This window comes from Fistularia commersonii, chromosome 19, assembly GCF_037954325.1.
Source record: "Fistularia commersonii isolate RoL2024-O1a breed Wild chromosome 19, RoL_Fcom_v1.0, whole genome shotgun sequence".
Taxonomy (NCBI): Eukaryota; Metazoa; Chordata; class Actinopteri; order Syngnathiformes; family Fistulariidae; genus Fistularia; species Fistularia commersonii.
In genome coordinates this window covers 8142712-8161600 of record NC_141302.1, presented here as the reverse complement: position 1 = coordinate 8161600, position 18889 = coordinate 8142712, and the positions used below count along the sequence as shown (strand labels likewise).

At 38.9% G+C, this 18889-nt stretch overlaps 1 long non-coding RNA gene across 1 annotated transcript in view; it reads right to left on the bottom strand.

The window, feature by feature from the left end:
* LOC147223624 (uncharacterized) overlaps positions 1-3372 on the bottom strand; it is a 202496-nt gene extending 199124 nt beyond the window's left edge. The window contains exons 1-3 of the long non-coding RNA XR_015107582.1: positions 3218-3372; positions 2894-3016; positions 2735-2771 (exon numbers count right to left, since the gene is read on the bottom strand). This is a non-coding gene — a long non-coding RNA (uncharacterized LOC147223624). The remainder of the gene's footprint in view (positions 1-2734; positions 2772-2893; positions 3017-3217) is intronic.
* Between the last annotated feature and the right edge of the window lie 15517 nt (positions 3373-18889).

Genomic DNA, 18889 nt, shown 5'->3' with positions numbered 1-18889 from the left:
AACGTGACTAGACACATCTAAGACTGTGTTCATCTGAGGTGCTGTGCATTTGCGCTTTTTTAAAAATAAGAATAGAATTATGTCTTGTGCCTCCCTGCTAAGGGAGTCATTAAGTTTAGCAGCACCACAACACTCTCCGAGTCCATGTCCACAGAGGGACACTGGCACCCATTTAAGTGAGCGTCTCGCTCGGCAAGAGATGAGAAACTTTGGCGCAAAAATGCATCAGCGAGCACAAATGAAGCCAGCATCATCCAAGAGCATAAAGATGGGGATAAATAAATAAAACATTGCCACCATGAGAGACGAGGCAATGTGACAGCGGGATATTTTTTTTCTTTCATGTTGGCAGGCTGAGGCATTTTATTTTGGGATGAATCAAAATATCCTGAAAACGCCAGCGCCAGGTGTATCTAATTATCTGACAGCGCATCCTCATTATAAAGCGGCCCCTGGGAGAGGGGCTACTCAGCTCGCCGTGCCTTGAACCACATTCAAGGTGTTCCTTACAGTAAAAACACAGGAATAATATAGCTGACTCTCTTCTGTGGGCACGCTGCCACCACCTTTTTTTGTTAAAAATCCACAAACTGTGCAGTCCTTAAATATTGTATGCTCAAGTATGCTCGTCTGCACTGTCCTGTTTATGACAAAAAAGAAAAAAAAAAAAAAAAAAACATGCAATGTATATCCAGCATTGTATAAATCTGAAGAGGGGAGAAAAAAATACGATGTAATAAATTTATTACTCCCTGTGTTTACAGCCACTTGCCATCTGAGCTATGCCCTGAATATGTCATTTGGATGAAGTTTATAAACTATAATTACAGCTCAGTACAAATATTCTCCAGGGAGGCACGGTAAGCAGAAGAAAAGTGTGGGTGTTGTCAACGCAGCCCCTCTACAACAACCCATGTTAAGACATAATTAATGTGAGAAAAAGATTTGCAGAGACGCAGCTGTGTAACTGGCACTGCTGGTTGGGTCTCCGGGGGTCAATGTGGAGGAGCTCTGTGACTATGAGCAGGCGTACCCGTCCTGTATACTTACTACTTCTAGCTGCTGTTGAAATCCCATCCAACAATGATTGATGGGGGGGGGGACACGACACAAGGGGGACTCAAAGGAAAATCAGCGAAAGCCGCCACTTTATAAAAAAGAGAGAAGAGTGAGTGGGTTAAGAATGGCAGGGGACGTCCATACCTGGGACCATTTCTGGAAAGTGTCGCAAGATATTCGGTCCCTCAGTGTGTGATACAAATCTATTTTTGTGATCAAAATGGTCCCAGCACTCACAGACAGCTAGCCTGAAGGACTGCTGCTGCGATGTTTAAAGTTGTTGAGCCGTCAAAAGACATCTTAAAAAGGAACAAGGATGTTTTTTGTTTTTTTTTCTCTCTCTCCATGTGTCCCTGTTGTTTATTCTATTACTTCTGGCAGAACTATATTAGATACACAATTGGTTTCTTTTTTTTTTTTTTACAGTGTGCCAGTGTTCCTCATCACCTTCCAGGTTTGAGTATGCGAAACAATACGAAGAGAAGGATAGTTGTACAAGTCAATTGATGAACAGCATTTGGATCCTCAGGACTTAGAGGCAGGTCACTGTGTTTCACGCATGCTCAAACATGCAGATTCATCCTGTCAGATTCCTGTCTAGCATGATTACCATTTAGTTCTGTCTGAAATACATCAGCGGCCCACGTCCCGCACCTCCTCTTGACGGGCAAATGATATTACCTCTTCTCAGTGGTCCAGCTCATTTAGTCCTCTGTCACTTGGCACAAGCCTCGGAGGAAACATCTCCCCGCCTGCGTGAGCTGTCCTCGCCCTCATTTGCGATGGCTTTCCTCGACATGGCTTGCTACGCCGTAGTGAGCCATACAAACTTTTTACTTCATTATCTTGCCTTTTAGAGTTTCCCCCCACTCTTTTTAAGTCGTGACATGTGACTGCAAATCAAGGGTAATTGGCGATATATGAATCACTTGTCAGCTATAGTCTGACAAATACTTTCTAACCCAGAGAGTGTTTTATGAATCATGAAACTGCTAGACCAAATTCAGCTTCCAGTGAGGGACTGTGGATAAAAGTGGCCCTTTCCCTCCACAGAGATGATCCGCTGTCAATCACAGCTCAAACCTGATATTGACGTCTGTCAGTTTCAGCCAGCAGAATGGGTGAAGTGGGTGAGTCAGAGCCCACCCACCGCGCTCATCACTCGAATCACAACAAATACACTCAAACAGAACAAATACTTTGCACGATCAAACTTTCCTAACGCGTTGCAACACGCAACCATCCCTCCGATTCGAAATCGTTGGACAAGTGCGACCACGAAATTGCATACACCTTTTTTTGTGTTTTTATGTTGGGTTTTTTTTTTTGTTTTATTTAGTAGTGAAAATTGACATCCGCTTGTTGTCTCTTACGGGTTAAACAACACTTGGAAGACAGAAAAAAAAAAAAAAAGCTTAAGCGGATCTATCTGTTGTTTGAGAGGCAGCACACCTCTGCTCCGCCGCCAACACTTGCAGGAATTTCCGATGCGTCCTGGGCGCCACCTCGCAAGGCGTGCACGACACACGCACACACACAGCTGAACGCGAACCAACCACGCCGACGTTGGATCACTCACACGCGCACATACACACACACGCGCACACATACACACAAGCACACACACAAAGCGCAGATTTAGAAGAAGCATGGAAAAGTAAAGGCTGCTACTTACTATAAAGCCCCGACGGTCGGACGCAAAGCCCCGGTAACTACAAATAAAACAGAAATAATTGAATCGTGACGGATGTATTTATTAGAAAATGTTTGGTTATGATGGAATGTGGACGGTAAAAGTGCTGCGTGCGTTTTGCGGAGGCGATGCGCGTCTTACCGGGGACAGTCGGAATTAATTCCCGGGGAAATTTCGGAGGAGTTCCTTCTTTCTTCCCCTCAAAGTCTGAAAACCAGCAACGCTTTTCTTATTCCAAACAGAAAAAAGAGAGGCCCGGATGAGCTGAAAGAGAGCAAAACATTCACAATAAATTCCATTAGAGGAGGGAGTTCCCCCCCCCACACACACACACCCCCTCCTTCCATAACCCCTCCCCACCCCCGTCCACCACGACCCACAAAAAAAGTGTCGACACAACATCTGTAAGGGGCAGCAAACAAAACGTCAACTCGGGATAAAAAAAGAGGGATGGACAGATGGTACCTGCTCGCTTTATCACTGCCGGCAGAGACAATGAGAGCAGCCAAAGAAAAAGAAAAAAGAGACGCACAGGAAACAGAGAGCGCAGCTTTCTTGGGGAAAAGCAGCCCCTGCGTGCTGTCTGTTTTTTTTTTCCTTTTTTTTTCACCAGCGCACACTCTCTCTACCCCCCCCCCGCCCTCTCTCTTACACACACACACACACACACACACACACACACACACACACTCACACACACACACACACACACAAACACTCACACTCACACACACTCACACACACACGCACATATACACACTCACACACACACACACACCAACACTCGCTCTCTCTCTCTCCCCCCTCTCTCTCTCTTTCTCTACCTCTCTCTCTCTCTTTCTCTCTCTCTCTCTCTCTCTCTCTCTTTCACTCTCTCTCCCTCTCTCTCCCGCTTTCGGACACGCTGCTCCCGGCGTCGGCTGGACAGCGAGAGAGGGAGGGAGGAGAAAGAGGAGAGACGGATGCTGCGCTCAGAGATGCACTTCACATCCCGGCCGCGTGATGGCCAGGAAGTGGAGCGGCTGACTGGGGGGGTTGTTTGTCCCCCTTCCAAATTTAACCCCCGAAATATCCATCCGTGAGCGCCTTAGTCATATAAACCAAATATTAAACACTCACCTTTTTTTTTTTTTTTTTTTTTTTTTTTAAACAAAACTTCCTCCTCTGACAAAGGATAAACCCGGTCGATATCAAATCAATGATTGATGAATACATAAATCCGCGTGTTGAAAAGTGCATTTATAGCCTCAACAAAGTTAGAGCTTAATTATACAGATAATCTCTTTGACCCCAAACAAATGTTACACCAGGAAATTACTGACACATACTGTATATAAGAATAATAATTATTTCATTTTCTGTGCTGCTCATCCTGTAATCAGGGTCATGGGGGTACTGGCTGCTGCCATTCAGTGAGAGGCCAGTTTCATCTCGAACCAGTTGCCAGTCGATAACAGGGCCGTATATAGAGACAAACAACCATTCAGTCCATCATTAATAGGGTCTCCGATGAACCTGCTGCATGTTTTTCGACTTTGGGAGGAAACTGGAGAACCCTGTGTAAAACCCATGCAGACACACGGGGGGGAACAAAGAAGTGAACCCCTTTGTGGCAGAAGCGCCAACCACTGTGTTGCAATCCCATCCATTTAAAGAATAGTTCAACCAAAACAGACAATCCATTGTAACCTGTACAATCAATCTGCAAAATAGTCCTGCAATTTCAAAGAAAGTCTGCAAATTTCCTTCTGAAAAAGTAGAAAGAACTGCGGCCACTAGCTCAAGCTTTAGAAAGGAAGGAAAGAAATACCTCCATACTGCTTGTCTGGCAAAACCCAAGTCTTCAAAGCTCTTATGTATGACGCTTATTTGAAAAGTACCACTTGAGCTCAACAAGAACTCGTAATATCTGCAGACATGTGCAAAGCTCCTGCTGAAAATTGGTGATTGGCATTATTACCGGGGGGGGTTTGGAAGACATCTTTTTATTTTGTGAAGAACAGTTCCTTTAAGGCATCATAATGCAATAATACACCTGCTTTTCATCAGAGGTGTGAAAAAAGGTATAATCTGAAATTGTCAATCTGTAGAAAGTCCATTCAAATATCCAAAGATCTGCATTTTAAGGGAAATAACACTTTGAGGTTATAAACATGTGAGAACATACTTGTACATCATGAGTCCAATAAGAATTTATGTCTGTCTGAAAGCCAATAGTTGCCGCACTACTTTACGTGACATGCTTGATTCAGTGAAAAAATATCTGTGTGGGATTCTGCTCACAACCAGATTCACTGTTGTGTATTAATTCACCTGGCAATGGATATTCTCAGTATTTTTGGACATACTGAGGATGTGGCCAGCAAAAGAGTAAACCCACTGTATGAGTCGTGGAGGAAGTTTGTAAGGGTACTCCAGCTTTTTTTTTTTTTTCCTCCAATTTTTACCCCATGAAACTGGGTCAGCACTCGAGTCCTTTCCCATTCCAAACTCATGTAAATCCAAGCTGACTATAACAAGTGTCCTGGAGGTAGAATTTATGGCAATAAATGATGTGTGAATGAACAATTTAATAGCTTTCCATGAAGATCAAATCAAAAATATATGTTAAAATTATATAAAAGAGGAAGGGCATGCACTGTTAAATGTAACCATCAATAATGGTAAACAATAAGTGGTAAACAACTACATGAAATACATTCTGACTATTTAGAGTAGTACTCTATTATTATTATTATCATAATTATTATGATGATTATTATTATTATTAGGAATCAAAAAGCCCATTGAATCGTGACCAGGCTGCTATGAATTTTCATATTGTTTTATATGTTATTGGTGTAATGGTTGCTTTTTGTTTGTTTGTTTTCTCTGTTACAGGGTGAGTGGTTCCACTCAACTCAGTTTAATTCAGATGTAAACAAGGAGGCTGGCTGGTGGTATAAGAAAGATAATACATCACTTGCGACTTTTTTCAGATTTTGCATGGAACTGCCATTTAGATATGTATTGGGCATAAAGATAGATGACACAACTTGACAGTCAGTGCTTCATATTTGAGTATTTCTTTTCTTTATCTCTTGGTTTCTCTCTCTCTCTCTCTCTTGCGTCCGCGCTCATTCTCTCTTAGCAAGTTTGCCATAGATAGGTAAACATTGTCAATTATATGATCCCCATTCTAATATTCTTGCCCAGTCCAAAACCCAATGGACATAGTAATAAGCCATTGTTGTCTGCAATGAGACTTGCATCTCATGAAGGGGTTCCAGCCCAAACCTCCCAAACCATCCAAAGCCATGATTTTTCAGTTGTTTGTCTTAAATGTGCTACGGAACAAAATTCAACAGTTCCAGTTGAGAAAGAGGTGATATCCCATAGAATTTTCCCAGACATATTTCTGAAACCCAGGACTTAACATCTGTTTTGCTGTTGGGCATTTGTGTGAAACGACAAAAATGGCAACATCAACTTATGTAGTCTTTTTGGAATGAAGTGGAACCAGATGGGAAGCAGCCCATTGGGCATGATTTCGAATGGACCGGAGGCTGGAGTTTTTATGCCTGTCTTTGAAAATCCTTATGGATGGATGGATGAGTGATCAGCTTTAAGCCAAGGGCTAGTGGTGCGGCCTCAGTACTAAGATGAAGGTGTTTAACTGTCTGGACTAGTTGAGAATTAGTAAGGTGAAATCTCAAGAGTAATAGCCTAAAAATTATGCAAAAATCTCTAATGAGCTCAGAATATCTGGTCTTGAATTCTAAGTTGCTTCAACTGTAGGCCTTGAGAAATCCTCTCTAAATAGGCAACGTTTTTAGTTGTTATTCAACTTACAGAGCTCTTTGATGAGTCAATTTTTTGGTCACATCCTGCTGTCTCATTTGAGGAGGCAAGTGGACCAAAATGCAGAAGAAGCAGGAAGGCAGAGAAGGAGGATTACCTATTTTATTCATAGTCATCACAGAGAGGCTTGGGTTGGACCAACTTAAGAGAACAACAAAAAAATTGAATCAAAAAAGGAAGAAACGCGCAGGTGGGGGTGGGGGTCAGGATCTGACAGACTGCAACAGAAGACGGAATTAAAATGTACCAGAATAAAATGTTAAAAATTATGCAAGCAGATTTTGTCTCATACCCTGAAGCCACAACGCAAACTGATTTGGTAAAAGCATTTGTAACAGGATCAGATGATGAGAGGTGGGGACTCAAAATAAAATGTCAAGTAACAATAATCACGCAGAAGAAACCTACAAATGTAAAGTTAGATGATTCACAAAAGTAAAATAAAAAAACAAACAACCACATATGAACAACACAATTCTGTTGTAACTCTGTTACAGAAATATCCAGGTAATGAACACAGGAATGGCTTCCACCAAGTTCAAATGTTCATATTTATTTTCAGATAATATAGTTTATATCCACGTGTTGTATTACCATTATATTAGTTTTAAAAAATGAAAACACTTTCACAGCATCACCATTAAAAAAATGGACTAAAGGGCTGATTCCAAATGATCTGGCTGTCTAATCTAACACCAGCAGGCTCCACGAAAATAGGAAAAATAAAAAAAAAGACATATGTAGCAGTTGGTTGAAAATATCTAAGTCTGTTATTGTGCACAACTTAGATTTCTGCCCAAATAGATAGGTATGCCATTTTCTTCAGAAGAAAATTATGTGGATGGTAAAATCTCTGCGCAACCGGGGAAATATTTCTCTTCAAGCTTTTTGTATCTATAATTGTGCCATTCTGGGGTAACCCACGAGCTCAGCGGAAGCTGTCCACTGAGACACAATCCTCATAGGGTAATGAGCTACTGAACAGTAGCCAGCGGTTTGATTAAGGTAAATGAGTAACTCCCCGACACGTTCACTGACATGAGTGTTCTGACACATGTTCCATCCATTACATTCTATGACGTATCCAACAGCGTGCACCTTGTACTTGACTCTGGGCGACAGCATTGCGGTTTCTTTTGCTCATGTACTAGGCGCTCGTGGGGAATCAGAGCAGCATCAAGTATTCCTGCAGTTTATATTAGTGGTTAATGTGACTTTTTATCCCTTTCTGAAAGCCAGGCATTGTGCATCCCAAGAAGCCTCACAATTGGGGACTTCAGCAATGGCATCAACTAATAATCAACTCACTAAGCTGACTACATTTGGATGGTTCCCTTTTCATGCAGCTCCACAAGAACAGCCCGAATAACATTATCATTTGTTTTAAAATAAATAAAGTAAGAAACATCACAACAGAAAGACTTTCACCTCACAAATAAAAACGTCACGAGCAGAGTGAATGAAAAAAAATTTGAACGCAAGCGAGAGTAAGCCCAACTAGCAAGCTGTGCTACACAAACATTTTATTGATTATGTGAAAATAGAGAAAAGGGAGACATAACAGCACAATGATGTCATTGTAACTGTGGCACAATATAACAGTTCTTTTGGGGATTTTATCAGATGAAGGTTGCCACATTTTAAATAATGATGATAGTTATAGCCTTTGAAATGTCAATTCATTAATGAGAAACCCGGGGATCAGAGAACACCTCAACCAATCTCTCAATTGCAAGTATTTTAGACCCACTTTTATTCTGTGAAAACCCACACAAATTCTGCTACATTGATGTTCCAGCATGTGTCGTAAAGTGCAGTTTGTGTACTGAACATCCTAATAAGGATGTGCTTCTGTCATCAGTCATTCTAGGTTATCGCCATGAATTAAACCCCATGGATGAGAACATCCATTGTTTACAGATAATTTTTTTTTTCAAATTTCTCATTACCACTAACCAGTGCGAGATAATGTGATGAATGCAAAGACCAGTTAATAGTCGGCATTGGGTCTAGCCATGGCTGAGCAGGATCAAGGTGTATTATCTTCCTACTAGACAAATGCACCTCAAGTCTAAATCATCAGTAAGCCGACAACCTAAGACCAAGAGATTACACATCATATTCTGCTGACATAAAAATGATTTCAATAGTTTACATACTAACAAGACTAAAAATCAGTTATCTTTCTTCATGAAACATTCCTCTCTAATGTAATCCCTAGATTAATATGAAACCTGGAAGTAGGATTACCTTTGTATAACACCAACCTTTTTTTGAATATCAAATGTCATGTTTAAATTTGAATCTTCAGGCATGGGTTCCATTTCATACAAATATTTTCACGTAACAAACCGAGATCTTCCCTCAGTATTTATATGAGTTTTTACAGTCAGATCACCCACTTGGTCAGATGACCAACCTCTGCATTGATCTTTCAAGGTTATATTGGACATTTTGAAAGCTCCATTGCAAAACTACTCATTACTTTTGTGGATCTATCTTGTCTGGAGAGACAGGTCTTTTTAATTCACAATTTACTTGAGGATTGTTATACATTATATTGTAATTTGCATGCGTATTTTATGAATTTAAAAGTTAAGAATTTAAATAGTTCCATAAAACAAATGTGAATTTGAAGCAATTGACAGAGATAAATCATGTTTATATACACATGAAATTATGTAAGGGGGTTCTGCCATAACTATTTTAGTCCAGTATCAAAATGTGTTTTTAATTGGATTTTTATAACAGCATACATTAGTTGTGGCTGTAGTACCACAAGTATCACCACAGAGACAGTAAAAACTTAGTGAAGAGACAGAGGATGAACACAATGTTATCCCACTCTTCAAGCCTTATTTTAACTCAATATTAGATTGTGTAAAAATACAGCTGGATTTCTGCCAAGCTTGCAATATGAATAAAAGTTGAGTGGGTGAATCTGTGCTCCCTGCTTTGTATCCGATATTCACTTTTGTTCACACAGAAGTAAGGTGATATTTATGAGTCACTGCATTGAGAATGGAATCATTTGGAACATTCTCTTGCTCATATCTATTTCAAGAGCTACAGTTCTGTGACTCCACAACTTTTCAGCACCTCTTGCATTCCATCAATCACTGATAGATTATAGGAAAAAGCAGATTTGCATTTTCTCCCATGAATTAATTTGACTGCCTTCAATATGTCACATTTCAGTGTGCTAAGCTTGAATCTAGGTCTGATTAAACATGAACACCTCTGACTTTTGTTGATCTAGAATTATTGAGTAAATGTGTCGTGTAAAAGATGCAGGCTAGAAGGGAGGAAAAAGAAAGGCAGTGGTGTCTACTCGTGAGTAAAATTTGCTCTCCTTAGATTGGGGAAGGTAACCTCTTGCAGGCATTGCTGGAGGTAAAATGAGAGTACAGAGGGATTTGTTGGCGGTCTTCTACGCAAAAAGGACGAAATGAATCATTCTATGTTGTTTCCACAAACACTATGACCATTCCAAACAAACATTCCCACACTTGCAGCTGAGTTTGGGGTGCACGTACCACTGTGAACTCACTTGTCACAAACAATTATATTGGAGTGAGGAGCCTATGTCTGCCGGAATCATTTCTCCCGGGGCTTAAACTAGAAGTGATGAAGAGCAGAAGTAAAATCATTTAAAATCCAATGTCGTGAAGCTTGAACATCAACTTCATGGTAGCCGACAACCACACAGCCTCCAGGGCAAACTTACAGCACTTACAGCTTTGGTAAGCAGTCTGTAACTATAAGACATGCCTTGTAGTTTCAGGTCCGACATTTGATGCAGATGTATTTTTAATTTGGATTTTATATAATTCTTTGTATTTTCTGAGCACTGTGGGCAGTGCAAGATTTTTTTTTACAAAAATTGCAGTTTCACAATGTTTTGCTTTATTTCTAATCAAAACTGGGATTAGCCTGAACATATGACTTAAACAGATTTAATCCCTCCATATATCACTTGTTTATCTTGCAAAAGAGGCCTTTGAGATAGCTCCAGAAAAAAGGGTCTTACAGAAATGAGGCAGTCCTGTGATTCTAATTGGACTGGTGTTTTGGAGTCAGTCATCTTAAAATCCCCAATGGATCCTTGAGGGACTTCTTTTCCCAGCACACTCTACCACCAGTTTGCGCTTTATTTGGGTACCTCTCCAAGACCCATGATTAAATAAGTATTCACATCCTAAAAATTCGTGATTAGAAAATATGAAACCCTATTTAAAAAACTGGACAGAATTTCACCAATTTCCAACATGGAATTGTTTATTAATTTTGAATAGGTCCCCATTGCAATGGTTGTTTTTTTCCTGTCACATGTCTATTTTCAAGAAGTCTTGATGCACATTTGGAGGAACTGTTTTGCATAAGCTTACATTTGGGACATGAATAAAATTAGAAAAATGTATTTTCTTACCACGTTCCCCCCTCATTAATTTTCAATTTCAGAATTCACAATTGACCCGGCATTGTTTCCAGTGGCTTAGTGAGATGAGATCATTGATATGCTTGACAAGAAATTGTTTACATGATATGTAATCGAACCCATGCTGCACTCTGCAGATAATTCCCAATCCATGTGACATAATCAGTCTTCTCAAAGGAAGACTTACTGATCCTGGTGATGGCTTGTTGATGAAAAAGACCCACAACCTTCATTCCTCTGCTGATTCAGAAGCTCCATGCCCAAAAGCCTGAAAAACACAGAAATACATGACCTCTGTGAAAAGCTGGGCATGTTAGCTGGATGAGTCTCATAATTTGATCTCAGGCTAGTAATTAACATCATCTGTATCTAAGTAAAAGTACCTATCTTTGATTCAGGGACTAATTTCATCATATCAAATCCATGTTAAATTGAATTTGAAGATAATTGTGTAATTTATGTTTCTATCGGTTTAAAAGTGGGTTTAAATTGGTATAAATATTTATGCAAAGACATCATCTGGCAGCTCATGCCCTCACTCTTGATCCACACACCTTTGACCAGTTTTCATCCACAGCACACAGCCTATATTTTACCTGTGCACCATAAATGTCCCAATCGTTTTGTCTCATTGGCTTGTTCGTAGGTGTTTGAATTTCAATGTTTAATTTGACACATGGATAAAATTTCAAACTGGAAGGCTTTCACAAATTTCTTTATTTAAAGCTATATTTCCAAAAGCTCATTAAGGTATCTTATTGTCTGAAGGGGAGATACACGTTTGTTTTGTCAGTTGCAAATATGTTGAAGCCACACTGTCACAATGTTCAGCGGTGGCAAACACTGAGAGGACATTTAAGTGACTTAGGAAAAATATTTTGTTCTACAGTTGAACCGTGTTTGAAAAGAACAACCAAAAACATAATATATTCATTTCATTGACAAGAAACAATTTCCATCTTACCCATTTATTGTTTTGACCGAAATATGTTCATTTATTGTAGTAATTTTGTTGCGCAATTACATATAAAATGTGGACCTCATTTAGTTACCTGTTCGGTTCTTCTTACCAAGACGGAGGATTTTGGTTGAATAGAATTTGCGTCATCAAAATACTTGCAAAGACTTCTACTTTTTTATGTCTGGAATATATTTTTTTTTTTTTACAGAAATATTGCCCCTTTACTCAGATAAGTACCTCAAAAATACGTTCACGAACCAAAGCCAGGGCCCAGAGCATTATTTTCTTTAAGAGCACATTAATCAATTCACTAACTCTCTCTGACCCCCCTGCAAGCGAAGAAGAATGCATGACTCCATCCAGGAAAAACTGACCCCCATTACCTTCACCCTCTTTCCCAGGTGACACCCAGCTGGTGCTCCAAGTCAGGTGGTTTACTAAATGACCCCACACTCTCCATCACTCATCTAAGAGATAAAATGCTCAAACTCAGGCCACTGCATTATCACATTATTATTTGACAAGTAGTTCGGTTCCTATTTCTTTTATAGTGGTGTTGCTTTATTAACAGTACAAATATGTATGATGATCAAATAAAGCATGATGGGATTTGGCATCATAAAAATTGTTTTGAATTTTTGTAGATGAAAACATGTAGTCTAGCCATTCATTTTAGAATTATAATCCAAATTCCTCTGTGCTCTCGTTATACACAAGCTTGAATTATGATACCGTGGATATGCTCACATACTTGTTACTTTTCAGTCTTAAAACCCTAAAACCCTTTAATGAAACCGAGGAGACAGACCCGTCTCTAAATTCTATTGTTTCATTTTAATTGTCCCTGTACTCAGACACACACGCACACACACACACACACACACACACACACATGCAAACACACACACGTATATATACATATATATATATATATATATATGAAACATTTTTGTCAGAGGATTTCAATTGATGAATGATCATACTACACATGATTACTCCAGAATGCAGCCATCCACCACATCAAGCCATGCACTGAAATTATAATTGTCAGAATTAATCTTCTGATGTACCAGTATGGAAGATGGGACTATGACCTCCCTGTCAGTGGCTAATAAAATCATGAATTCTATTTCACCCAATGTAATCTGGGGTAGACGAGATGGAATCCCCAAAACTATGTTGGCACATGTTGGTGTTAGGCTGGTATTATATCTAATTAAGGTTGTCCCCCGAGTACTCTCTGCCCACTCAAACAGTTATTGAAGAGGTCAAGGTTTTCCGCTTTGTTTTATTCATATATAAAATATCTGAAATTAGGGGTTTACAAGCTGCATTTAAAATCCTCCTTCATCCACTGCAGCATACATATCAGAAATGGCACACATTTGTGATAATGCAAGGTCAAACTTTGCTGAATCCATCCAGAATACATTTGATTTTCAAGGTCGTTGCTGTTGTTCATAACAATTCTCTTGAGCAAAATTAGTTATTTGGATTTTCCTCAACACCTTACTTCTGTAAGTGCGAAAATCAGATCAAGAAGGCTTGTACAATGTGTGTGTGTTAGAAAGTGATCATAATCAAGGCATTTGTTCATCATTGAGACGGATAAACTTCATAAATTAAAATTGATCAATGTGTCAAAGATGACCCCAAAAAATTGACAGAAAGATTTATTTATGTAATTAAAACTGTAACTATAGATGTGTATATTGTAAATGAATATAATAATCAATTTAACTGTATATTGATAAGGTTGGAGTCAGGGATGATATAGCCAAACTCCTTTGTGACACCTTCTAATTCTGTTTTGTATATTGTGTGCATGTAAATGAGTGGATGAATATCCAAGATGATACAGGTCAGCTTCACTTTGTATAGTGGAATGGAAACAGACTTTGCTTATACAGCACTTCCATCACCTTTCAACTTTTCAAAGCTTTTCACTGCATTTCATATTCACCCATTAACACACGCTTTCACTCAGCAATGCAAGGCGCTAACAGACCCTCGGGAGCAATGTCGGGTTCAGTGTCTTGCCAAGGGACACTGTGGCATGTCAGCCAAGAACTGCCGACCTTCCGATTGGAAGGGTGCCCCCTCTATCATCTGATCCCCAACTCCCTCAAGTTTAAGGAAATTGTCATCAATCTTTTGCTTTTTTGTTGTCTAACAATACACCTCTATATTCTCAGAAGATGTGGTGTCTTAATTAGTTAATTAGTTAATTGATTGATTGATAACATGGTGTTGTGCTTGACTTAGGCGATGGGTTTGGTTCATTGTCATTATTGAAAAATAAACAAAATTCTGATACAGCTTTTCTTTCAAATGTGTCCACCCTGTGATAGAAACAGGGGAAAGGGATAAATCTCCACTATACCTTTGGGGGATGAGTGTAGCCGAGAAAAAACTGTCATCTCTGTTTTCTCTCCCTAAATTCAACAGAAAGCCATATCAGATAATTGTGACGGGGGGTTGAACTTGGCTTCAACTACAATAAAACCATTTGGTATTTGGTAATGGACACTCTCCTTGGCTGAAACCATCTTTTTAAGTGATGGTGGCAATGTAGTGGTTCCATCAATCTGTTTTAGTAGTTCTTATTGCTAAAACAAAGTCATACTGAATCCCAGGCCCAGATGTTTAAGTGTTCTCTGAAGTGAATTTTAACTACAAGAACTACCACTCCAAAAGCAATATAATATAATGTGGATTTTCTGGAGAAGAGCTGAAAGACTTCTCTGTATGGTTCTGCACCAAATGAGCGCTTTACTCTATCAGTAACTGCCAGACAGTCCTTTGACTTTGTGGTGTGCTCCCATATTCACTGGTGTGTGTAAACAAGCACGTGGCTGTTATTGACACAAGCGACCACAAATGACAGCCCTTAAATAGACCACGCTTGTTCAAGGGAACTTTGTGCATGAATTAATGAATAACATCACCAGCTTGATATAACCTGCACAGCTGACAGAAATCAACCAACACATTCAGTTTACTAGTCAAGTACAGGTCAGAATTAGATATGAAGAGGAAATGCCTTCATTGTCAAATACAGTTATACATGGAGCACAACATCATTAAAATTTTGATCACTGCATTTAACCCATCACGGATGAACCATGAGCAGAAGGCAGCTAAGGAACAGCACCAGGGGGGTTCAGCGTCTTGCTCAACAGCACTTCGACAGGTTAGGACGGACCAGGAAGTGAACCAGCAATGTTCAGTTCCAAGGATGATGGCTAGCTAAATCTTATTTTGAGATAGATTGGTGCATTCCTAGCTATTTACCTATGATATAACTAATTGTTCACCTTATTCAACTTGTTTAAGGCAGTGTAAGTGAAATGTGTCCGTTATTTCAAACCATCTGTTTTTGTTTTTTTTTTAGGGAGGTCATGCTAAAAGACAGCATAGGTTGAGAATATTATCATACTGATACTCTATCATCAACAAGGAATTAAGAAAAATACTGTTTAACCAAGAATTTTCTGTCCCCTTTGGCACAATGAACAAATCTTCATCCCTCTCCTGAACCACAGCAGTCAACATTTGCATTGCATCAGTTATATACATATATTAAGAATAAACTGAAATGTTGCTAACTTATTTTTATTTTTTCAAGTTATCTTATAAAGTTGTAAAGTTTTTTGTTTTTTTTTTTTCTTTTTGCACTCACATTCCCGAGCCTTATTTTTTAACATTCATATCTTATATATATTTTGTTTTGCTTTTTGTGGCTGGAAAGTATTACACTCACAAGTATATTACTCTGCTGCTAGATAATATTCCCATTTTAACGGCAATAAAAATATTATGTATGACAGTTTATTTGTATGTCTACCAATTTAAGTGCACAGCTTTAAAATTTCACTTTGTTTGATCCATTATGAACAGCCTGTCACGTGTCACAATATTTTCACATCTTTGTCAAACAGAACACATATGTCAATAAACCAGAACAAACCACTTTTTAAAACTGTAACACCTCCTTCATGGAAAAGCAAAAGAGTTTGTTGTTGACCATCATCAGGCAGAACGACAGAATCAACTAGCAACTTCACTGGCCTACCTCTCTAGCCTCTCTTTCCCTCTCTTTCTTCCTCTCTCTCTCTCTCTCTCCCTTTTTTCGCTCTCAATATATCTTTTTTTTTTTTAAACTATCCTGGCAAGCACTCAAAAAAAGCCCTTCTTCGCATCTTAAGAAAAGTGATAATAACAAATGTGGCTAGACACACAATGTCCTTGGTAAAGGTAGATATCTAGGTATCTTCAGCAAATTCAACAGATTATTTTTTATTTAGTAAATACACACACCCCAAAAATGGTCCAAACTTAATGACGCCTAACAAGAGCTTTTATAATTGTTGTATGTTTATAATATTGTGGCAAGCTGGGGTTTCTCAAAGTAATAAGTGGAGTCAAGGATAGCTTGCTCTCAGGATTATCCTCTTTAGAAGATGGCTTTAATTTAACAGCCTACGAACCGGGGAAACCCAGGGGGGTCTTTCTCAGTGCTAACGTTAGACTGGGGGTGCAACCCCTCACACCGTTATGACAAGTAACGGTGCAGGTCCGTGTCATACATCAAGCAGAACATTGTACAACTATTCACCAATGGAGTTCTCTCCATTGGAGTACTCACAAGAGTCATCCCAGATCGCAAAGAATTCTAGCATTCCACACACTACAATATAATGTCGGTTTTGTGTGTCCTATTGCATCATTTTATTAAATAAAATATTTTGTTCAATTTCTCATGATTGAATTAACCTAGCAAAATGACTTTTTCTAGGTCACAGTGACCTTGACTTTTGATTACCAAAGTCTAATTATCTCATTCACCATCAATTGTGCCAGCTGTAATTAAAGTCTCTCTAGACTATCCACAGATCTCATGCTCATGAATATAAACTGCACCTAAGCTTGAGACAGTTCCATGCAGGGAAGATTATATCAAATCTCTTAAAGCACCTCCAAAGGTAAATTGCCAGCTCAACAATAGAAATGAAATACTCTCAGGCCAAAGGTTACACTTAGTGATATCAAGCAGTCGGACTGGAATTCCAAGAGCAAAACAGAGAAGAATGTGCTTGTATGTAAAATAATATGTGGGCTGTACATATCTTGAAAATCAAACAAACTAAATTTTGAAATGAGAACAAGATGAGTACTTGGATCTGTCAAACGGAATATGCTGCAGTAAATCACTGCCTATTTTCCTTTTTTTTTACACTACAAAGAACATGGTGCATCTTCAATCATGTAAGAAAATAAGGGTCATTGCAGAGCAAACTGACAATATCTGCAAAGAACATTTGAGTATTTACATAACGAAAGACTATTAATTACAAAAACAGCTTCATAGCTCTTTATTAACACATACAAACATGTGCTTTGTACAGTAAGTGGCCATGCTTAAGAAGTATAACTGCCATATACAGTGTCAGTGAGTATCAGAATCAATTTACCTGAAGTGCCTCAAGTGCCTCCAAAGTTTCAATTTGATAAATGTGTTATGACAATTCAGGTACATTCATCATTTTCCTCTGTATTAGCAGAAATATGTTGATGGGGATGACAGGGCACAAAATTATTTTATGACTACTTAATATAGAGTGGGATGGTTTCCTCCCACAGTCCAAAAACATGCGGGAGCCTAAAAACATGGAAAAAATTTGGGAAAAATTGCACTGAATGAGTGTATATGTGGCCCTGAGTGAGTTAGTGAATGTTATCTGTCTTTGTATGTGGCCCTGCGATGGACTAGCGATGGACAAGTGGCAGATGATGAATGGATGGATTGATGGACTCTTTAATATCAAAGCAATTTTAGGGACATAAGCTTTAATATACTGGTTTTACTAAAGGTGACTCATTCACTAAATTAAGACCATTTGATTTTTAACCATGTTCTCATTTTGATAAACAAAGACTCCTTTTCACCATCCTCAGACATAAAACACATTCATTTGGCTTGAAACAAATATGGCCTTTTGTAAAAGAAATATTGATTACCTTGACCAAAATTGAAATTCAAAGCATGTAAAAAACAACTAAAACCGGTAACCATGTATGACCTGTTCAGCACACACACACATCAGAGAGAAGTAGGGAGAGAGAGACAGAGAGAGAAGCCTCACACAAGTGTCATTAAATGGAGAAAATGGGGGGCTTTGGCCATGAATGGATAATTCTTTCATATTGGGCAATTGAACTTTTTGATGGAAAGCACTTGGAGAACAAGATTAAAGGTCTAGGATTTATCTTAATGACACAAGCTTATTGCTTTTTTTGTTTTTCTTTTCAAGGAAATCATTCAACATTGGAATCCAACAAAAACTGAATGTTTGGACTGTCCACTATGGTGCCAAAGGCAAATATCTCACAGTGATTATCTAATCCAAGTCTTTGTTCGAATTTTTCCTGTGGTACATATCCTTAACAGTGAACTGAACTTTTTTTATATGCTGTTACTTCTATTACTTCTACTTTACAAATATAGCCAATGAAAAGTATTAAAAATGAAGTGACTGTATTTTGCCCTTGGCAGTCACAGTAATCAGTTTGTGAGAGATTCTGAATACATGGCAAGAACTCAAGGATGATTAGGTATGTAAAGAGCAGTGATAAAATATATAAGATTACTGATTTATCTTGACAAATGCAGGGCGGCACTGGTCACTGTCTCCCCAAGCCAGCCTCGGGAGGCACGGAGCAGTGTGTCCCTGAGCCGGTCCCAAGCCAGGATAAAGGCAGAGGGTTGAGTCAGGAAGGGCATTCGGCGTAAAACTTTTGCCATAACCAAATATGCAAATCAACCATAATATCCAGATCATACCAGATCGGTCAAGGACAGGGTTAACAACAACCACCATCAGTGCCGATGACCTAC